A 24,398-nucleotide genomic window follows, 5' to 3' on the forward strand; every position below is an offset into this window, starting at 1 on the left:
TGACTTTTTTATGATTTTATTCTTCATTCTTTGTATCTTTTTGTTTATTCTATCATTTTATCATTCATTCTATCATTCTTTTACTTGTTTTATTGTTCTTTATCATTGTATTTTTGTTTCTAGGGTTTTATCATTCTTTGTACTGTTTTTCGTTGTATTTTTATGTTATTTTTTCTATCATTGTGGTTCTTTCTATTATTTTATCATTCTCTATTTATCATTTTGTTGTTTTATTTAAATAATTGTATCTTTTTATCTTTCTTCTTTCTATCATTTTATTATTTTGTATATTGTATCATTCTAATCCTACTTTCCGTTGTTTTATCATTCTTTCTATTGTTTTGTTCTATCTGTCAGTTTTTGTACAGTTACTCTGTCAGCTCTGGTGGTCTGTGCTGGTTCCTGCTGGTTATTTTTTCTATCATTGTGGTTCTTTCTATTATTTTATCATTCTCTATTTATCATTTGTTGTTTTATTTAAATAATTGTATCTTTTTATCTTTCTTCTTTCTATCATTTTATTATTTTGTATATTGTATCATTCTAATCCTACTTTCTGTTGTTTTATCATTCTTTCTATTGTTTTGTTCTATCTGTCAGTTTTTGTACAGTTACTCTGTCAGCTCTGGTGGTCTGTGCTGGTTCCTGCTGGTCTCCTGCAGTAGGTCTTGTTGTAGTTGTCGGTCTGCAGCTTTGATACAGTGATTCTCTTGTTCTGTCACTCATGTTTAACTGCTTCGTTATCCTGTAGACAGCTTCCTCCCTCCTGAAGGAAATGAGAACGTAAGCCATCCCTAAATCACGCTGGATTGTCAATGGGTTTCCATAGAAATGCTGTGTGTAACAGATCCCCTGAAACCCAGAATATAAGAACAGCACAAACATCTCGGCGGTGTGATTTCAGATGACAGGCCGAACTGGAGTGACAAATGAGTCAATCTGTCTGCAGTAACGAGCATTTCAGTTTAATGCACGTTTATTTGAAGTGTCTGTAATCGTGTTTATTTGCTCCTCTGTCTCGTCTCCTGAAGGATTTTCTAATTGATGCTGCAGAAATGTCCTGGATCTGTGTGCTTTTAAACTACATCTGTGTTGGCGTATATTCTGTTAAACTACCTGTGGTTTAATCGTGGCGGGTGGTGTTGTGGGAGCAGATTAATTGGGCATTGTGTTCATCTGGATGGATGGGTGTTTGTTTATGACCTCGACTCTCCACCTTTGTGCTTGATATCAGGGCTTCATCGAGCATAGATAGATAGATAGATAGATAGATAGAAATAGTCAGATAGATAGATAGATAGATAGATAGATAGTCAGACAGACAGACAAGCAAACGGATACAATGATAAAATGACAGAACGACGGACAGAGAGATACATAGACAGACAGATGAACGGTTCATTTCACATTGAAATGTCTGTGCTTTAATATTGCCAGCTACTCATTTAAAAAGATGAAGCAGATATGCATTCTTACAACCATCTACCACATATTACTATATAAACACCATAAAGTAAACATTGTCATAATGAATCAACAGCAGATCATAAGCAGTCGCTTGGCATGAGTGTGCACTGATTGTGAACTACTCTGAAAACAGCGCTCACATTTGTGTACTTAAGTCATCGTCTTTAGTTCAATAATCACATTAAGCTGTATCGCGATTCCTGTTTTCCTGCCCTCAAATTTAAGACCAATAAAATTATAAAGACTTTTTTATACCATTAAAGACATTGAAGACTCTGCATGACCTTACATTACATAAAACTGAACTTTTTTATGTTTTAAGGAGCCAGAGGGATTTTTTACTCGCATATGTGCTCATAAATACATTTTACGATCTGCACACATCTATTTTTAGCTGCAAATGCGAGTGGCTCTCAACTGGTTTTGCCGAAAACAATGTACAAATTGTTTAATGTACAAATTTCTTTAAAATCAATAATTGAAATGTATTGATTTATTGTTGATTTATAAATTCTGCTTTGTTTTCAATGCTTTCTGCAGCCAGTAATTCAAGGTACAAATCACGTTTATTCTTGCAGTTAGTTAAGCCATAATTCATGTCGTAAAGGTTATAACTTATATAACCTTGGTTTTAGAGGTTTAGAGCATGACAATTTGTCCACGTTGGATAATTTGTCTAATTTGGCTTCTACCAAGTGACAGTGAATTTGCACCAAAATAAAACGTTTAAGCTATAAATATAATATGCTTTGGGATACAGTATTTTCCTGTATGTTTGAGTTGTTTTTAGCCAGTTCTGGTGAAACTGTTTCTTCTTTTCTGTGATCAACATCGGCTCACAAAAACAAAGGCATCCTATGAAACGGTGACATTTAAAATCTAGTTACCTGTGTCTGTGTTGTAAAAGCTATGAAATACGATGCTACAACTATATTGCTTTAATTGAAGATCTTTCCCAGTCAACCGCTGCGTCTCCTGCTAAGATGAAAGACAGAGAGGATTGTTGTGGTTCAGTTCACAGGGGTAAAAGTTTGTGATTTGGTAAAGCAAAATCGTGATGAGTTTGTTTCTTCATCAGGTTTGGAGAAATGTAGCATTGCATCAGTGTCTCAGCAATGGATGCTCTGCAGTGAATGGGTGCCGTCAGAATGAGAGTCCAAACAGCTGATAAAAACATCACAATAATCCACAAGTAATCCACAGCACTCCAGTCCATCAGTTAACATCTGGAGAAGACAAAAGCTGAAACAAATAAGATGTTTTTAACTAAATTATGAGTCCATAATCCATAATAAGGCTTCCTCCAGTGAAAAAGTGCATGACGGCAGACATGCTGAGCACTTTGTATATAGTATATTGTGTGTGTGTGTGTGTGTGTGTGTGTGTACTGAACCATGAATAGAACCATTTCACACAGGTACCAGCGTCATCCGCACACATCCATATGCTGCTGTCTGAACTCATCACCTCCAGCAACACAGCTGATGTTCTCGTCTAAAGCTGCTCAACTGACATACTGCACAATGCAAAAAGCATTAAAGGGGTCATATGATGCTGCTAAAAAGAACATTATTTTGTGTATTTGGTGTCCTCACATGTGTACAATAAGGCTGCGTTTATTTGATCAAAAAAGCAATAAAACATTAATTTTGTGGAATAATATTACAATTTAAAACAACTTTTTTCTATTAAAGTGTATTTTAAAATGTATATTTTTAAAACATGTGTTTCCTAGATCAGGGTTTCCCAAACCTGAGGTTCATGAGTTGATGAAAAGCTAATAATTAAAATGAATTTTAAATATAATAATCAAATAAATTATATAAATTAAATAGTCATAATTAAATATTGACTATATATAGTCAAAAGTTTTGAATAATTAAGATTTAGTTATTTTTTTGAAAGTCTTTTATTACAATTCTTATTATCACAATTTACAATAAAATTTTTCTATTTGAATGTATATTAAAATGTAAAAACTGTTGTCAACATTGATCATTTTCATTATTAATATTTGAGCACAAATAATAAATTATAATGATTTCAGAAGGATCATATGACTCTTTAAATATATTTAAGTATATTACATGTAAAATATAATAGAAAACAGATCTTTTAAATTGTAAAATATTTCACAATACTGTTTTTACTGTACTTTTGTTCAAATAAATGCAGCCTTGGTGAGCAGAAGAGACATTTTTCTTTCAAAAACATTATAAAATCTTAATTATTCCACATCACTCACATGCAGTGTAATGAGGTCGTGATTAACTTTTTGTGCAATAATGGGAATAATGTCCTTTGTTTCACTTACTGTTCCCAAAAATCAGATCGGACATGTGCTTTACACACTAATAAACCCTCTAATAAACTAAGTATCCTGCCAGCATCACAGAAAACACTGTGAGTCCCAGTACAACACGCTCCACAGGTTCAGAGAGACACAAACATCTTCAGTGATCTGACACACGTCCTTCCACCCACTGCTTTACGCTCAGATACACACACACACACACACACACTCTCACACTCACACACACACACACACACACACACGCACTCACACACTCACACAGAGACACACACACACACACACAAACACACACACACACACACACATTTGCTCGAGGGCATCATGTCCACGTCCCACTCCGGGAAACAGCATTAACCACAAAAGCGTCACAGACACACACATTCATCCAGGAGGAGGAGAGACGGATGAGTTTGGACAGACTCTGAGTGTATAAATGTGCAGCGCTTCATCGATCAGTGAGCTGTGAAATCCAGCAGCATTACTTTACTCTCACTTTACTGACTTTATGCATTCATTCTGTGTGGAAAGAAGTTGCAGAATTCATGCACAGACTTTCAGTTTCATGTTAGAGCAATAAGCCACTTGAGGACGTGTGATTTTTACCACGGTTAACTGCCTGCAACACCCTTACCTGTGGTAAAATCACTCAAGAAGCTGGTGTTAAAGCAAAAGTTGTGTAAAATATATCAAGACTTGTTTTTATGTTTTGAAATTATATCTAGATCATATTTTGAGATTGTCTCTTAAATTGTGTCTTAAAGTGTCTGCCAAATATCTTTTCATGTTTAAAGTGTAGATTTAAAGCAGTTTGTGCCTTGTTTGTACAAGTGTGTGAAATCAATAATCGATATTTATTATTAAAAAATTATAATTAATTAATTAGTAATTATACATACATTTCTATATATAAATGGATTACTTTCTATAGTTTCTAAAAGATAAAAATAATTAGAGATTATATCTCCAATTTTATTTTAAGCAGATTTGCTATACCCTAAAAAGTTATGGATGCTTTAAAAATGTTTTTTAAAAAATTGAAGAAAAAAATTTAAAACCAATTTAAATATTTTTTCCAATATAATATAGAATTTTATGAATGAAAATATAAAGATGTAAATGAAATACTTTATATGAATTAATATCATATTTTATATTTCGAGATTTCGAGAATAAAATTTTTTTTTATTCTGTTGGCAAATTGTTTTTCTTGTTTTATTTTTTAGCATATATTTATTATACCCTAAAAAAATAGATAAAAATGCTTTTTAAAAGCATTGCAGAAAAAGCAAAAATATATATTTTATAATATATGAATATATTTTTATATATAATTTTATATTTAGAGAGAGAGGTTCTTGATTTAAGTTTATTTCCATCTTTGATGTTTTCTCACCCAATTGTCAAACTGTTTTTCACGTTTTAATTTTCAAGTTTTTGCCTATTGCTTACACACTTTTTGCAGAATTTGTCTCATTATGTCAAAACTCTACACACAAGCCAATCAGACATAGCACTACAACGTGCAAAGTTGACAATGTGTTTAAGCTATGGTTACACTGTGTTTAAGGTATGCTACAAGAAGTTTAGGTATTGAGGCTTTGTTCTTAGTGTGTAAGCAATGGGCAAAAACTGTAAGCACAAATTTATAGAGGTTTATACCTTTAAACAGATAATAGAACAGTTTGAAAAGTTAGGAAAACATATAAAGATAAATTGTCTGAAACAATAAATCATCCAAATTTAATTCTATTTATTGATTTATTTATTTTAATTTCTTGCAATGCAATTTTTTATTTAAAGGGGTCATATGATGCGATTTCATTTTTTCCTTTCTCTTTAGAGTATTACAAGCTCTTGGTGCATAAAGAAGATCTGTAAAGTTGCAAAGACTAAAGTCTCAAATCCAAAGAGATATTCTTTATAAAAGTTAAGAGTTAGCCACACCTACCTAAAACGGCTCGTTCGAACACGCCCCCACATATCTACCACACTATGTGGGAAGATTTGCATAACGCCGCCCAATACTATATACAAAGTGCTCAGCATGTCTGTCTCTCATTCTGGACACCTTGAGTAGACAGAAAAGTTTCACTAGAGTTTAGTTGCAGGATGCAGGGTCTCATTTCAATCACATCTGGACTGGAAACATCAAAATCCAGCCACATATTTGTTTAGAGCTGTTTAAACGCTGCTTGATCTGTGCAGATTTCTCTCCTGATTCAGACCAGAACACTTTTTCACTGGAGGAAGCGTTATTATGGATTATGGACTCTATGTATTTTAGTTAAAAACGTCTTAATGCTGGATTTGTTTCAGTTTTTGTCTTCTCCAGATGTTAACTGATGGACTGGAGTGGTGTGGATTATTGTGATGTTTTTATCAGCTGTTTGGACTCTCATTCTGACGGCACCCATTCACTTGCAGTGAGACACTGATGCAATGCTACATTTCTCCAAATCTGATGAAGAAACAAACTCATCCTGATCTTGGATGAACTGTGGGTGAGCACATTTTCAGATCATTTTCATTTTGGGGTGAACTATTCCTTTAAACTAATTAACTTTAACGTTTTAAATGACTAGTACGGGGTGAGTTAAATAGCCTCAGATATTAGAAAGGTTCAGGAAATGTGTGAAGAATGTTATTTTCACTGCATTATCAGACTTGCTTCAAAGCAATGGCATTTTCTCACCACCAGCTTTTTGAAAAAGCTCGAGGTCGATTGACTCATTGCTTTAATCGCCGGTTTGTTTTTAAAAATTATAATTTCAAGGTCTCCAGCCTCGTTGCTGTGCATCCCTAACAACTTTAAAAGGAAACCTGCAGCCTTGAATCACTCATTAACTCATGTTTTAGGCCTTTATAAGCCGAGCGAAAGTGTGCACATTAGATGTTTTAACTCTATAAAACCTACTCTATCATATTTGATATGAAAATTAAGCCTCTAAATGATCGACATGTTCAAAACTATGCTTAAAAAACACATCTCCTCATGTCTTCTGTTGTCTGATTGATAGTTTAGAGATTTGTATCCAGTAAAAGCTCTTTTAGTGTAATTGTACAAACATCCAGCTTCAGCTGGAGCTTCTCGTGTCAAATCTTGACTGATTTTGATCAAGTAAAGGTCAGAATAACTGCAGTAATATCTCCAGATGAACACTTACTGGACTGAAGCAGCTCAGCTTTACTTGATTCTCCATCAATCATGTTTTAGAGTCTCAAATCTGATCCTCAGGATCTTTTGAGGAGCGTTTGTTTCCAGAAGCTTTACTTTCACTGTTCCTCAGCGGTGGAATGATCTTCACAAGCCTCCAGAACATCTCACATCTTCTGAGGAACCTTTATTTCTTCAGCTCTCAATCACTGCATTATATGTTTGGATCATTTCAATCTCATCTTATTATTGGAGATATAGAGCGACCACTGATATTTAGATCATTTTATGTCAGTATCTGCTAATACAATCATAATTGTATCACTTTTTGTTCATAGAAATATCAGTATCTGCAACAAATTGCATATTTTCGCTCCGTTTGAGCCTCTAAATAAAATTGAGCTGTTTTGTCCTGCATATTCTCATTATATCCGACTATATGAGCCATAGAAGCCTGATGGATCAAATATGATAATCAACAAAAAACACTCTTCTTAATGTTTCAAAAAAACAGATTTTCTGACTATTACTTCATATGTCAGGCTTTACAGGGTTAACAATCCTGTATAAGAGCCAAAGTGCAGAACTTGAGAAGTGTTTTGCTGGTCGTGTTTGAGTATAAAGTCTGTGAGGTTAGATGTCCTCATGTGCCCCTGGATGAGAGTGTCGTTTGCAGTCAGGAACCGAGCGCTGACAGCGTCGGGAAGGTTTGATCTGTGTTACAGTGCTTCATAATTGCACAGGAAGGTCTGAAAAACACCATTAAGGAGATCAGGAGAAACGACTCTCGCCGCAGGGTTTCATTTCCTCTCCTGACCGAACCCTCTTTCCTTCTCTCTCCATTCCTCATCTTCTCTGCATCGTCATCTTTCCTCTGAGAACAACAAGAACGGTGGAAAAGGTTACATCTTCTCAGAGTTTAACACAAGCAGACGTGACTCACTAAACTTTTAGCTCCTCCTGGAGGTGATGTAGATGCTGCAGTGAAATATTGCCATTATGTCAGAGACACGAGGGAAAAAGCAATAACTTTTTGTATTATTCCTCACTTTGAATACAAGGATCATGTGAATGAATTACTGTAAATGCAGCGTGACACTTAATACCCTTAATTTCATTCCCAAAACCCACATGATCTCTGCACAGCAAACACAGAGAGAATGTAACCGGAGAGGTCAGATTCATTTGAAATTTGCTTCTCATTAATCTTTATCATAAACATTATGTGTTCTGTGATTATGTTTAGTCTGAGGGTTTTAGGGAGATTTGAGCAGGCATTTCTAAGGATGTGTTTTAGTGTGAAAATTATTTTGTTTAATGAAAAATAGTCAACTGAGTCAACTCAAAAATAAAATGTAGCACTGCATCAGTGTCTCAGCAATGGATGCTCTGCAGTGAATGGGTGCCGTCAGAATGAGAGTCCAAACAGCTGATAAAAACATCACAATAATCCACAGCACTCCAGTCCATCAGTTAACATCTGGAGAAGACAAAAACTGAAACTAATCCAGCATTAAAACTCTTTTAACTAAAATACGAGTCTATGATCCATAATAACTCTTCCTGCAGTGAAAAAGTGTTCTGGTCTGAATCAGGAGAGAAATCTGCACAGATCAAGCAGCGTTTACAAGCCAAAACAGCTCTAACCATTGCTGAGACACTGATGCAATGCTACATTTCTACAAATATCTTCGATGGCCTGAGCACATTTTCAACACATTTTCATTTTTAAGTGAAATGATAATTAGCACATTTGAAAAATCTGTTTTAAAATGATTAAAAATGCACGCTCTTATTGGTCCCTTCTGCTCGAATAAATCACTGCTGATGGCAAACCTTCGTTCATCTGTTTCGAGAGGTTCAGTATCGACCAGCACTAAATCACAGAGTGCACCTTTAAACTGTCAGACTGGAAGTGTTCTTCAGCACAGTTGCATCAATTAGAGACTCTTGTGATGTGAATGTAAAAGATTGTGTGTCTGTTGATGAATCAATCTTTATTGAATCATTTTGAGTGAATCATCTAATGTATCCACACTGAAAATCTTCATCTTAATGAGTATTTCTGTCTTGTTTTACAGTATAAATACATAAAAATCCTTAAAACTAAATACATTTATGTAAGAAGCAGAATTGCATATTTTAAGACTTGTTTTCAGAGAAAATATCTTGACTTAAGCTTATGTTTTCAAGCAAAACATCAAGCTTTTATTCAATATATTTAGTCAAATCTTACAAAACCAAGTGGCAATCTAGTGGCTTCTCAAGTATGATTATCTGTTTCAAAGACAGAGATATTTTTAACAAGACAAAAATACTTAAGAAAATGAATTTTTCTGTTTATCAGAGACACTGATGAACAGACTGTGACCAGCATCAGCTGAGACTGAAGACAGAGCTCTCTCTCTCTCTCCCACCCACACACACACACACACACACACACACACACTCACTCACTCACTCACTCAGTTTTCAAATTAGCACATGTGTGCTTCCACACCTGGTGGATGTGATTATCCAATTCGTTCATTAGTGTGGTCATTGGCAATCCGGGGCTTTGTAATGACAAGGAAGTAACCTCACAATCCTTATCTGTGTCTAAGGTGTGAAAATGTGTGTAGAGTTTTACAAATCACTGTGTGTAATGTTTTGCAAAAAGGGTGAAGCAGACATTGTGTGTAATGTTGTGCAAATCTGTGGAGGTGTTTTGCTCATTGGAGTAGAATTTTGCAAATTGTGTGGAAATTTTTATTTTAGTGTGTAAACAATCGTAAAAAACTGTAAAAAAAAAACTAAAACTGAAACAAAAATAAATTAAACCTAAATAATATATTAAAAATCCTAATAAAAATATCAAAAGCACATAACAACATTTAAATGAAAATGAAACAAAAATTTTATTATAAAAATAAAAGCCAATTCGTAATATTAATAAAAACTATAATAGAATGTAAATAATAAAATAACACTTTTTATTTGTATATTTGAAACACACACACACACACATATATATTAGCATCAAACTGCAACTTCAAGAAAGTTAAATTTTTTGTGCCTGATTTTATACAACCAAAAGAAATGTTTTAAAACATAAAAAAACTAGAGGAACATCTTTAAGTAGCCTCAAACAGTAGATATAACATTTTTGCATCACACAGCAAATAACTGTAACCAAAGTTAAAATGCATTGCAATATTTGCAGATTACATCTGAAATTAGTTGTTTGTCATGCATTTTAATGCATACTTTCTAAAGGTGTAACAATGAGTATTATAATGCATTATAACTGTGCTTTTAGTTATTCATGTGATTATACAATATGTGCATTGCAAGGCATAATTAATGCATTAATAATACTTTTATAATGCATTATATATAAAGACTTGAAGTGTTACCGGATATTGTATAAGTTGGTTTGTGTCTCAGTTACTCAATCCTGAAATGTAGCTCAGGTTATTTGCAGCCTGTTCATGTTCTTGTAAATAATTAAATTAATCAAGTGTTTTCAGTTTCTAAGTTTGACCTGGACACATTTCTGAAAATCTGCTAAATTATCCATGTTTTTTTTTTTTCATGTTTTACAGTTTTAAAGATCCAACATCCCTACAGATTCATATTGCTCAGCATTTTATACATTATATTTATTAACGGAGCAGACACTTTTATCCAAAGCGACTTACTTTCTGACACAATCATTAAATAAATGAGGGCTTGTGGGAATAAATGCTGTATCTCCGCGGATTTCAATTACCGGCCAGTTTAACCTCAAGGTAACGTTGTGTTGTTATTGTCTGCTAATTAACCGTGAGTGTGGAGAGTGTTATTAATTGTGTCGTTCGACTGGTAGACCTGTTAAAACCATAAGAAATCACAAGCCCGGTCTCAGATGAAATATAATGAATAAAAACTTCGAACTGCGTCCTCTAGGGGTCGCTATGGGAAACCTAGAGGACGCAGTGTCTCATTCCCTACTCAGGGAACCATGGTTACATACGTAACCTGAGACGTTCCCTTTCCAGCGAACTTCGAACTGCGTCCTCTAGGTTTCCCATAGCGACCCCTAGAGGACGCATTGTCTCGTTCCCTACTCAGGGAACCATGGTTACATGCGTAACCTGAGACGTTTCTTGGTTAAACGTTGGTAATTCTGAATATTGTTATGTGCTGAGTCACAAAATGATCAGATATTTTGCCAGTTCAGTATTATGTAACCTATGTTTGTTTGTTTGTTTGTTTGCATAATCAAATTGAACACATTGTGTCATGCACATTAGCATTAAACAAGCTGATAAATATGATGCAATGCAAAATATATCAGCCAGCTATTTAACCAGTGTTATTTTTGTATTATTTAAGTATATTTTAATAAAATGACAAGCAAACACATTTTTATTATAGCATAATAAAATAACTTTTTATTACTATTTACTTATTTTTGATCACTATTACTGTTAGGCTACTACGGTGACGTAACCCGTGTTATTTTAGTAATATTTTATATATTTTAATAATAAAAATGACACACATTTTCCTTTTAATATAATAAAAAAATTATAATTTTTATTACTGTTTTTATTACTATTTACGTATTTTTTTTTATTACTATAACTACTGTGACGTAACCATTATTATTTTAGTAGCCTATTATGTTAGTATATTTTAATAAAAATAACAAACACACATAAACACACATTTTTATTATAATAGTTTTTATTTATTTCTAGTTAGTAGTTTTTCAATTAATACTTAATTTAATTTAATTTAATTTAATTTAATTTATTTCAATTAACAAATTGTATTAATAATAAGTAAAATAAATAAATAAATAAAAATAATAATAATAGTTTCAGATTTAGTTAACAATAAGTTTATTGATCAGATTGATCAGCAGCAGCATGTGTTTTCACTCCCAAACTTCTACAACTGAATTTGCTGTGAACTACACAAAAGGACTGAACAAACACACAAAACAGTCTGGTTTACAGAGTCCTTCATTGTCTGTCAGTGTATGAGGTTTTTTATCTGTCAGCGCCGGTATGGCTATGTTTGGAGAGCAATATAAGAGCGAGCTGCGATCAGAATGAACCAATAACATGAATGAGCACAATAACAATAGAGAACTTCAGCTTGAGCTCCATTACATCTGCTTTCTCTCTCATCTCTTCATCTGTAGCTCCTGCGGTGCAGTCAGCAGGACCGTCTGCGTGGAAACATCTGCTCTCACCTGAACTCATTTATTGAGGAAACACACACACACCGAGCTCTGATTGTGTCCCGTCAGCAGAAGATTTTCCAAGTCCAGCTGGAATAGAGCATTTTGGATCCTTCTGGCTAAATAACAAGCCCCTAAATGAAGGTACGTTTTTTACTGCAGATCTTTTGCTTTTGTGAGGCCCGATCAACACATCTAACATCTGTAGTATGTGAACATTCACTGTAGAAATGCATCAGCAGAGGTACTTTGTCACTGAAAGCATGTACACTGCATAACATGACTGATGCATGTGTAGATGCATATATATATATATATATATATACCTACATACATATACATAAACTATTATTTTTTTAAATTTGCTTTTATTTTTAAATTTTATGTTTTTATGTGCTTTTGTCATTATTATTATTATTATTATTATTATTATTATTATGCGGTTTAGGTTTTCGTTTGTTTGTTTAGTTTTACTATTTAGATTTCACTGTTATTTCCGTTTTAATTTTTTATTTATTTATTTATTTATTTATTATACACTATTATAGTTTTATGATTTTTTTAAATTAGCTTTTATTTGAAAAAGTTTTATTTTAGTTTAATTTTACTTTTTAGAGTTTTTATGTGCTTTTATCATTTTTATTAGTTTTGTATTACTATTTTGTATTATTATTATTAGTTTAGGTTTAATTTATTTTTATTTCCATTTTTATTTTTTTCCAAGGCAGCATTGCTTTTTAATAATTTTGTTATGTGCTTTTGTGATTTTTTTTTTCTTTTTTACTATTTAGGTTTAATTGTTATTAATTGTTAATTATTAATTGTTTATTTATTAATTGTTATTTGTTATGTAATTTTTATTTATCTACAGTTTTTTATTTACTTTTAGTCTATTTATTTATTTATTTATTTATTTTAAAAGTTTTTCATCTGATATTTGTAGATGATTTCTAGATCGCACAATTTACAGCAGATCGAGGCAGTACTGAAGCTTTGATTACTTAATGACTCATGAATCAGTGAAGCAATCGGTTCATTGAAATGATTCACTCAAACTGAATCAGACTTTTCAAAGCAACTTGAGAGACAATTTTAGTGAATCATTACAATGCACGGGTTCACTGATAAATGAGTAATTACTCAGCCGTTTTTCACAAGTCCTGTGTGGTGTTTTGTTTCCTGTAACTAAAGTAAGTATTATAGTTTGCTGTCATTCTAATTGAGATTTTCATTGTTTTTGTTTACTTTAAGTAGTATTGTAGTTATTTTAGCTACTTCATTTTTATCATAGTGTTTTCACTTTCTACAGAAGCTGATAGACTTGAAAGCTGATTATAAATTATAAAGCTTTGGTAAATTCACATCTTTCCTGCAGTAAAACACGCCGAACGGGGCGAATGCGCCCGGGGACGAGGAGAAAGCGCTGGCAAAAGCTCCATTCATCAGGCTGAATTCACTCTCACAGCCACGTCTGTGTTTTAACCTTTTCTCAGACACGTCTTAAGCAGGTTTATGTGACAGAATAAGCTGAAGTGCACAGTTAAGATCAAACGCTCTCTCTGAGATCCGAGATAAAGCCTCTGAAACTGCTGGATTTAATAACAGAGTCTGCTAACTGAAATAAAGCAAAGGAATAAGCCGGCTGAAGCGGCTACGTGTCTTAGTCACATTTGTCCCCTTTATAGTGAGCTGCAGGAATGATGTATATTTGTAAGCCAAAACACAGAAACTAGCATTTGAGCACAAAACAAAAGTGTTGCGTTTATAATTTTGTTCAGTGTAATAACAGACTAAAGCTCAGATGGTGCATTGAAGGTTTGAGGTCCGTTCACACCGCTAGTGACGTTCTTGCAGTTTACTGTCTAAATAGGCAGCGTGGAGGTATGCAAGAGACACAACACACACTTGAACATCTCTGAAGCATATATTCATGAACTGTGATGGTTTGAACTCCTCTTGGACTTCTTAATTAAGATTTTTATTGAAGTGAGACCAGATTTAATTTGCATTTTGTCTTTATTTGTTATCATATTTATAAGTACTTATTTACTTACTTTTTCTATTTTTCTATGTTTCTAACCTAAATAAGGTTGTGGTAGCTAGCATGGTCCTATTATAAACAAAAAAACAACTCACAAATGATATTTTAGTATTATTTATATACTATTATAGTGGTTATTGATATAATCCGTTTTTATTTTAATTTTTATAAATTTTTTGTTATGTGTTCTTTCTTTTTTATTTTTAATATTGTTATTCAGGTTTAATTTATTTTTATTTCAGTTTTAGTTCCGTTTTAGTTTTTATTGATTTTCAGTTAGTAATTTTAGTGCTTCAGCTTAAACTTATTTCAAATTTTTAGTTTAAAATGTAATTTTATTTTAATATTGTATTTTTTAATTATTACTCTATAGGTTTTTTTGATTGATTGTTTGTTTGTTTATTCATTTATTTATTTTCCGGTTTTAGTTCAGTTTTAGTTTTCATTTATTTCCAGTTAGTAATTTTAGCTTTTTTCAGTTATTTCAAATTTTTTTGTTTAAAAATGTAATTTTATTTAAATTTTTAGTAATTTCGTAATGTGCTTATTTTTATTTATTTATTTATATTATTATTACTATAATATTACTATATTTAATATTTCATATTACTATATAAGTTTCATTTATTTTTATTTCATTTTCAGTTCCATTTTAGTTTTTATTTATTTCCAGTTAGTAATTGTAGGGCTTCAACTTAAACTTATTTCAGTTAGTTGCCAAGCAAACATTTCTAATTTTCATTAATATGTTGAATTAGCTTTTATTTTTATATTTTCATTTTAAATTTTATTGTATTGTAATTTTAAGTGCTTTTTTTTTGTAATTGTTATTATATAGGGTTAATTTATTTTTATTTCAGATTTGGTTTTAGTTCCGTTTTTTATACATTTCCAGTTAGTAAGTTTAGTGCTTTAACTTGTTTCAGTTAGTTGACAAAAATAAATAAATAAATAATTTAAAGTTTCATTTAAAGTCATTTAAACTTCATTTAAAGTTTTTCATATTATATTTAAGCATTTGGCAGATGCATTTATTCATAGTAACTTGTGCATTCAAGCTATACATTTGATCATTTCTCGAACCCATGACCCTTAATTGGCCACATGTAATATTTTAACAAAACAAAAATGTTTTAGTTCTATCGATCAGGCTGTCTGACTGACTGTCTATCTGTTCTTAGATAATTACAGATTCTGCTGAGGCATCATTTATTTTGCCCTGCAGTTATAAATGAGTGCATCAGTTAAATGTGGATTATCATTTCATTGAAATTCTGCATGCAATTACTGAAATAAGAGCGTGCAGTTTTGCAGTTATCACACGCCACGTGGCAGCTATCAGTCACCTTTGAAATTTGCATCTTAAACGATTAGGATCTTACTTTTAAATGTCACTCTCTGTTCTTCAAGGCGATGTGCCCTCTCTATGGATGTCATCTTCAAAAACGTATTAAAAAGAGTCGCAACTGATCTCTCAGAATTCCAATTTTAGATTAAGATGTTCTGGAGAACAGAAGTTTGCAGTGGTGGTCATTTGCATAAAATCACACTGAGTTATGAGTTACAGGCGCTTTACTAGAAACACGCTCTGTTCTGGGACATGCGGGGAAGTGTACGGCCTGCTTATCAGGATAATTGCTCTTCAGAGACGGATATATTCGGTGGCTTTCAGATCCAATGAATACTCCTTCCAGGCTGGAAACAACATGCTTGGCTTTGGACTTCGTGGCTTTAAAAATGCCAATCCTTCAAGCCCTGAGTTGAAAAATTGGCGTAAATGACGTTGCGTGATTCTCTCTGCAATGGAATTTTTCAGAGAGCTTCATGAAAGAAAAGCAGCACAATAAAACCCTGATTTACAGACAAACACTTCAGGATGAAATCTGGTACTGGATTACAATAGAGTTTCCTTCAACAAAAACACAGGCGGTGTAAATTAGTTCACAGCTCAATCTAGAACGTGTCGAGAAGTGTAAAGATTTAATAGTGTTTTGTATTTGTGAGTTTCTTTCACTGAAGGAATAAGAATAACAGAGCCTGGGGTGATACAGCTTTCTGTGTTACACAACATGAGGTTTCATTTCAGTCGTTTTAGTTTTTAACAGGAAAATATGCATGTGGAAAATTTGGTTTCTGACAGGTTTGCAACAAGTTAATGTTGAAAGAATTTACATTTTTGGGTGAATTATATTATTTCTGCACCTACAAAGCGTTTTAAGACATAAATATTGTTTCATTGTTTCATTTTTGGGTGAACTATACATTTAAACAACAAATCTTATTTAATGTCAAAGTGAGAAAACAGTCCAAATTTTAAAATGGGAATGGCAAAATTACAGTTTTATTTTAATATCATATTATTTGAGAGTTTTTCTCCCATATATTACGCCTCTAAGCTCTTTTTTGATAGATAAAAATGACAAAAACACACAACAAAATTACTAAAACTTTAAGTTAAACTAAAAAGGAAATCCAAAAATATTAATTAATTCAAAATATGAACAAAAACTATAACTATAATAGTATATCAGTATAAAAAACAGTTACTTTGCATTTTAATGCTCTTAAGGCATTGTTCCCTATATATGAACAAAATAATGAACAGAAATGATTCTGTCATTATTTATTCACCCTCATGTCTTTCCAAGCCTGTATGACTTTTACTGTTTGGACATTTTTCAAAATATCTTGTTTTTCTTCCACAGATACCTGCCTTGTGAAATGCCTTGTTTTTATCTCACACAGACAGAACTCCACCCTCTTCGTCCCCTCTATGCTTATTAAAATAAACGGGTGATTGTAGGGCGTGCTGCGCAATCGTTAATCTCGCTGGAAAAACTGCGTCCGACATGCTTGAATTACAGTCCATGCCGAAGAAAATTACAATCCTGCCTCCTCCGCAAGCTAATGAAGTATATTAACCAAAAAAAAAATAGCTGACCTTTGATTCACACATGTTCAATAATGGCTCTGCTAATTACGGACTAATTGCATGTCACCAGATGAGCCAGTCATGATAAGTGTCCGCACCTCGTCATCTATAAAGCTCTTCGTCATGATAGAACATGGTAGAACTGACACAGACTCTAAAATGTATTTGTCCTGCTTATTTGATGTGAGAATTGGGAATGGTTTTAAAGATAAAGTTGTTTTTGTGTTTTTGACAGGAGTTTGAAGTTTGGATGCAACACAAACGAGCAGTACGTTTTTTTTATCACAAGTGTTGCATGTCAAGGCTATCCATACATTGTTTGGCTATAAAAGTGAGTTTGTTTATTCCGATGCAAATGTTGCCCAACCGACTTTTATTGTAAGTACTTTACTATAAACCGTGATATTTAATTGTTATAACAAAGAGAGAAATTAATTGAAATAATTTTCTGTCATAATCAGATGCTGCATATGGAGAGGAACATTTACAGTACTAAAAGGAGATATGGATGGATGGATGGATGGATGGATGGATAGATGGACGGACGGACGGACAGATAGATGGACGGATGAATGGATGGATGGATGGACAGATAGATGGATGGATGGACAAATGGATGGATAGATGGATGGATGGATAGATAGATGGACGGATGGATGGACGGACGGACGGACAGATAGATGGATGGATGGAAAAACAGACAGATATATGAATGGATAGACGGATGGATGGATGGATGGATGGATGGACAATCGGACAGATAGATGGACGGATGGATGGGTGGACAGATAGATGGATGGATGGACGAATGGATGGATAGATGGATGGATGGATGGATAGATGGACGGACGGACAGATAGATGGATGGATGGAAAAACAGACAGATAGATGAATGGATAGACGGATGGACGGATGGATGGATGGATGGATGGACGGACGGACAGACAGATAGATGGATGGATGGACGGATGGACGGACAGATGGACGGATGGATGGACGGATGGACAGATCGATGGCATATTCCAAATAAAACAGAGAAACAGAAGTGGTGTGTAGCTACATCTTTCCCTCTCCAGCTAATAACTGCAGTACAAGATTATGAGATGCATTATTTGAATGCTTGGCCAAAGAGATGTGTCTCAGAGAGAGTGTGTCTGAAACCCGAACGTTATCAGGAAGGCTATTCCAGAGTTTGGGAGCCAAATGCGAAAAAGCTCTACCTCCTTTAGTGGACTTTACTATCCAAGGTACTACCGGATAGATGGATGGATGGACGGACGGACACATAGATGGATGGATGGACAAATGGACAGATGGATGGATGGATGGACTGACAGATAGATGGATGGATGGACGGATAGACGGATGGATAGATGGATGGACGGACAGATAGATGGATGGATGGACAAACAGACAGATAGATGGATGAATGGATGGATAGATGGATGGACGGACAGATAGATGGATGGATGGACAAATGGACAGATAGATGGACGGATGGATAGATGGATGGATGGACAAACGAACAGATAGATGGATGGATGGATGGATGGATGGACGGATGGATGGATGGATGGATGGATGGTATGATCAAACTTATAGCAAAATGTGGTAGTTCTGTATGTTGTTTCAGGGTTGGCATCATCTGAGGTCCTCTGAGGGGTTGGTATCATCTCTTCTCAGGTGTTCTGGATGCAGACTGAAGCTTGTGTAAATCCTAGTTACCACGGGATGTCAATCCCAGCAGAAACAGAGAAACAAATAGAGACATAATTAGCGTAGCTGCTGTTCCAACCAAGCAAAATTGATTTGTTTAACCCAAGCTAAAGAATAATAATGTGCATTTGATCAGATATAACTGCAGTACAAGATTATGAGATGCATTATTTGAATGCTTGGCCAAAGAGATGTGTCTCAGAGAGAGTGTGTCTGAAACCCGAACGTTATCAGGAAGGCTATTCCAGAGTTTGGGAGCCAAATGCGAAAAAGCTCTACCTCCTTTAGTGGACTTTACTATCCAAGGTACTACCGGATAGATGGATGGATGGACGGACGGACACATAGATGGATGGATGGACAAATGGACAGATGGATGGATGGATGGACTGACAGATAGATGGATGGATGGACGGATAGACGGATGGATAGATGGATGGATGGATGGATGGATGGACAGATAGACGGCTGGATGGATGGATGGATGGATGGATGGATGGATGAATGGATGGATGGATGCATGGATGGATGGATGGATGGATGGATGGACAGACGGACAGATAGATAGATTGATGGTAAATGGACAGATGGATGCATGGAAGGATAGACAGATGGATGGATCTATGGATGGATGGATGGAAGGACGGACGGACAGATAGATGGATGGATAGATGGATGGACAGATAGACAGATGGATGGATGGATGGACGGATGGATGGATGGATGGATGGATGGATGGAAGAACGGACAGATAGATGGATGGATGGATGGATGGATGGATGGACAAATGGACAGATAGGTGGATGGATGGATGGACAAACGGGCAGATTCAATTCAATTCAATTTTATTTGTATAGCGCTTTTCACGATACAAATCGTTGCAAAGAGATAGACAGATGGATGGATGGACAGATGGATGGATGGATGGATGGATGCATAGACAGATGGATAGATAGAGGAATGGATGGACAGATGATTGGTGGATGGATGGATGGACGGACAGATGGATAGATAGAGGGATGGATGGTCAGATGATTGGTGGATGGATGGATGGATGGACAGATGGATAGATAGAGGGATGGATGGTCAGATGATTGGTGGATGGATGGATGGATGGACAGATGGATAGATAGAGGGATGGATGGTCAGATGATTGGTGGATGGATGGATGGACGGACAGATGGATAGATAGAGGGATGGATGGTCAGATGATTGGTGGATGGATGGATGGATGGACAGATGGATAGATAGAGGGATGGATGGTCAGATGGATGATACAGGGATGGATGGATGGATGGGTGGATGGACAGATGGATTGGTGGATGGATGGATGGACAGACAGATGGATGTATAGATGGATGGACAGATGGATGGATGGATGGATAGAGGCATGATGGATGGAAGTGAAAATGTCATGCGGTTTGTAAGTGTCTATTGCGAGTGAATGGGAGTGACTGGAGAAGAGCCAGTAATTGCTCTAATTGCATTGCCTGCAGTGTAGCGCTGCATTGTCTCTATTTACTGACATTCTTCCTTCTGTTCAACCTGCCTGAGACGGTTTTAAAGTGAATTTAAAGCACCAAATGGAAAGAATAATTTTATGCTGTTGTCGCTAACACATCCCGAACACGCCTGATTGAATTTATTTGCATGGATAGAGAAAAGTCTGTATAATTGCTGCTTTTAAAACTCGTTTCTGCTGCTCTCTCTCCCACAGGTCTGCCTGTCTTATTCCACTTACTAAATCACTGACACGAGAGAGAGAGATAAAGCTTTTAAAAAAAAATCAAAACGGGCCTAACAGCACAAACGCATGACTGACTGACTAAACGACAGCCACCTGTTCGGCTAACGGCCATGAGGGAGAAAAATCAGACGAACACACAAACACTGACTCAGAAAGCATAAATGCACTCTGGGGCATGTTTGTGATCTCAGGAAGTGACATCATACATGTTCATGAGCTGCCGTGTGCCCCGAACTCGGTTGCCGGGGAGCCTGAAATGTGCCCATCAAAGGAGTCTTTATGCGGCACCAAACAAACAAACTTAATGTTTTATTCAGCATGAGGTTTGAGAAACGTCTAACCGCACTCATCTGCATGAATTATAAATGCCACACGCTTAAATTTTACTACATCTACTAGTCGCTTAATGAAAACACAGCCTGGAAATCACCCTTCGGTATGCGCTGGGTGTCGTTGTTAACTTAACGACGTTTCGAGGGAAAGAAATCGAGAGCGGCCCGACAGACAGCCTCCATAAAGGGGTCGTAAGGGCCGGAATATCAAATCACTCCCTAATGGCTCTTTCTGTGGATTTAATTTATCTCGGCCTTTCCTTCTTATCGATACTGACCTGATCATTTCCATCTGATGCATTTAAGAATCAATCATCTGTCCGCTCTGAAATTATGTAGCTAGCTTACAGCTGCACTATAAAGCAAATAATTTCCAACATATCACTTCTCATAAATTTCTCATGTTAGTCATTTCACATGCAAAGAGCTTAGCCGATCATAACAGAGGTCATTTGCATGCACAAGCACAAATTATGACTGTTTTTGGCGCAGGAAACCTTGAAGAACATTATAATTGACTTCTAGGAAGAATGTAGAATAAGACTTTTGAAACAAAGTCAAATTTATTTGTATTTTAATTGCTTTTCACAATACACAGTTTCAGTTTTGGTCCATTAAAATATTTAAATATCGGTCGGTTTTGTTCATTGACAAGATTTAAATATTATACAGTTTTTTTCTATTACAGTTTTTTTCAACTGCTTACACACAAAATCTTTACTTGTCACACAATTTCTGAAGCCTGACACTCAAACTCCAGAACCACACACCAAATCTGCAAAACCATACACTGATCCTCGGCCTTTGACAGTTTTCAATTTCATAAAACACTTTTTGCAAAACACAACACACAATTCTCTATGTAACACACAAAAATCTATTAGGAAGTATCTTGATTTCCTTTTTCAAACACCAATCAAAATGCCACCCTAATTCATCAGTGCCTCACACTAACTCCTCATATGTGCAAACACTCATTGCTTTACTTAACACCAAGCAATCATGGCTTTAGAATAGGCCTATAAATACAGTACACATCTACACATGTTTGATGTATTTCTTTTCTTTTGTACTGTGTAATTGTCACGGTATGCTACTGTGCGGAGCACGGAGCAAGGAACAAGGAAAACGCAAGAGAATTGCGATACACAGACTTTAATCATCACAAGCAGGCAGGAACACACATAGCACATCATCGACAAACAAATACAAATAATAGCAGACCGAGAACTGAGGAACAGACAGGGCCTATAAACACGTGGAATGCAATTAGGGAGAACAGAAACAGGTGTGGAGCTAATTAATCAAAAACCATGGAAACTAACTAGGCAGGAATAACGGAAACACAGAAAAAAAAAAAAAAACGACCATAAACGTGACAGTAATACTGTATTCACAACCACAAATGCTTACAGTAAAAAAAAGTTTGGTTTCAATCTTGCTTTTGTGTTTACCATGAACTTTTCAACATCTCTCTGCCAATTACTTTCAATCTTGAACAGACATGTACATAGGAGCTCATAAAAGAAGAGCTTTAGGTTTTGAATAACTGTGTCTATATGATATATCCAAAAATATAATATTATGGCAAAGGTGTTTGCAACGTAAGATAAATGTTTGCTTTTGAGATGTGTTTGTGATATTTTGAATGCAGTGCTTCATTTTGCAAGGGATGTGAGGCATTTTGCATTTTGTGTGTGCAATTCTTGGATCTGTGTGTAAAGTTTTGAAAAAAAAAAGCAAAGTTTTGAAAATGTGTGTAAGCAGTTGAAAAAAAAAACTGTAAGACACTTCATTATCGGCCATTTTTGTTCTTTTGAAAGATTTCAATATTGATCATTTTTGTTCTTTTAAGAGATTTAAATGTTGGTTGGTTTTGTTCAGTTACACGATTTAAATACTGGTCAGTTTTGTTCTATTAAGATATTTAAATATAATTGTTGTTGCATTAAGAGATTTAAATATCGGTTGGTTTTGTTCTGTTAAGAAATTTAAATGTTGTTTTTTCTCTCTCTCTCTCTCTCTGTTAAGAGATTTAAATATTTCTCAAAAGCATCATAGGCTAAGTTCATAGTAGATACTACTGGTGGCAATGGATCTTCGATCTACTTAGGCTTACGATGCTTTTGGGAAACGCAGCCCAGTTTTGTTCGATTAAGTCATTTAAATGTCGTTTTTTTTTCTGTTAAAATGTTTAAAAATTTGTTTGTTTTGTTCTATTAAGAGATTTAAATATCGGTCAGTTTTGTTTTAATATATTTAAATATCGGTCGATTATGTTATTTTAAGATATTTAAATATCGGTCGGTTTTGTTCGATAAATGTTGGTTGTTTTTTTTCTGTTAAAAGACTTAAATACTAGTTGGTTTTGTTCTATTGAAAGATTTAAATATTGGTCAGTGTTGTTCTATTAAGAGATTTAAATGTCGTTGTTTATTCCCGTTAAGAAATTTAAATATCGGTTGATTTTGTTCTATTATGAGTTTAAAATGTCGGTTGGTTTTGTTCTGTTAAGAGCTTTAAATGTTTGTTTGTATTTTCCATTAAGAGAATTACATATTGGTTGATTTTGTTTGATTAAGGGATTTAAATATCGGTCAGTTTTGTATTAATAACAGATTTAAATATTGTTTTGTGCAATTCATAAATTGAAATATCGGTTGTTTTCTGCTATTCAAAGATATAAATATCGGTTGGTGTTGTTCTGTTAAGAGATTTAAATGTCATTCGTCTTTTTCTGTTAAGAAATTTAAAAAAACTTTTTTTTCTATTAAGAGTTTTAAATGTTGGTTGTCGTTTTTGTTTTGTTTTGCTTTTTTGTTTTTCAAATCAAAGAGATTTACATATTGGTTGGTTTTGTTCTATTAAAACTTTTAAATATTGATTGGTTTTGTTCTAAGCAAGAGTAAGCGATGCTCAAGAAGTACAGTACTAGCAACACAGTTTTCGCTGTTGTCGCATGTGAAAAAGTCTGATGCTTGGACACACCCCGGAGTGTTCAAAAGTAATGAGGGATTTAGATTTTGGAAATGAGATATGAGTTATAGCTGGCATGTGGAAGGCGGGATGCATGAGAGAAAGTAATGGAAGATGTGTGAAAATAACTTTTCAATGGGATTTCAAAGTAAGAGTTGTCAGATCTGTCAGGACGCTCCTCCTTTGCATGACAAGGTGCTGGTAGGGGTCCCAAAAACATTACATAAATGATTCATGATGTATTTCATAAACAGACCTGTCAAACTCAAAACCAAAGAACCAGATCTGCCGGAGAAAAGAGCCAAAATGCAAGGAAACTATGAGCTGTAAATGTGCAGGAACATAACATGATCGTTATATCTACGATAAAGCTATTCCAAAAATTATTTGGACTTCTAAAAATGTCTGAATGATATGTTGCATTAGATTAAGCATGAAATGAAGTGTCATTTATGAAATGAAGTGTCATTTATTGTGCATCTTTCTTTACAAACACAGTTTACAAGC

The sequence above is a fragment of the Sinocyclocheilus rhinocerous genome, unplaced genomic scaffold (assembly GCF_001515625.1).
Source record: "Sinocyclocheilus rhinocerous isolate Xijiao unplaced genomic scaffold, SAMN03320098_v1.1 scaffold910, whole genome shotgun sequence".
Classification (NCBI taxonomy): Eukaryota; Metazoa; Chordata; class Actinopteri; order Cypriniformes; family Cyprinidae; genus Sinocyclocheilus; species Sinocyclocheilus rhinocerous.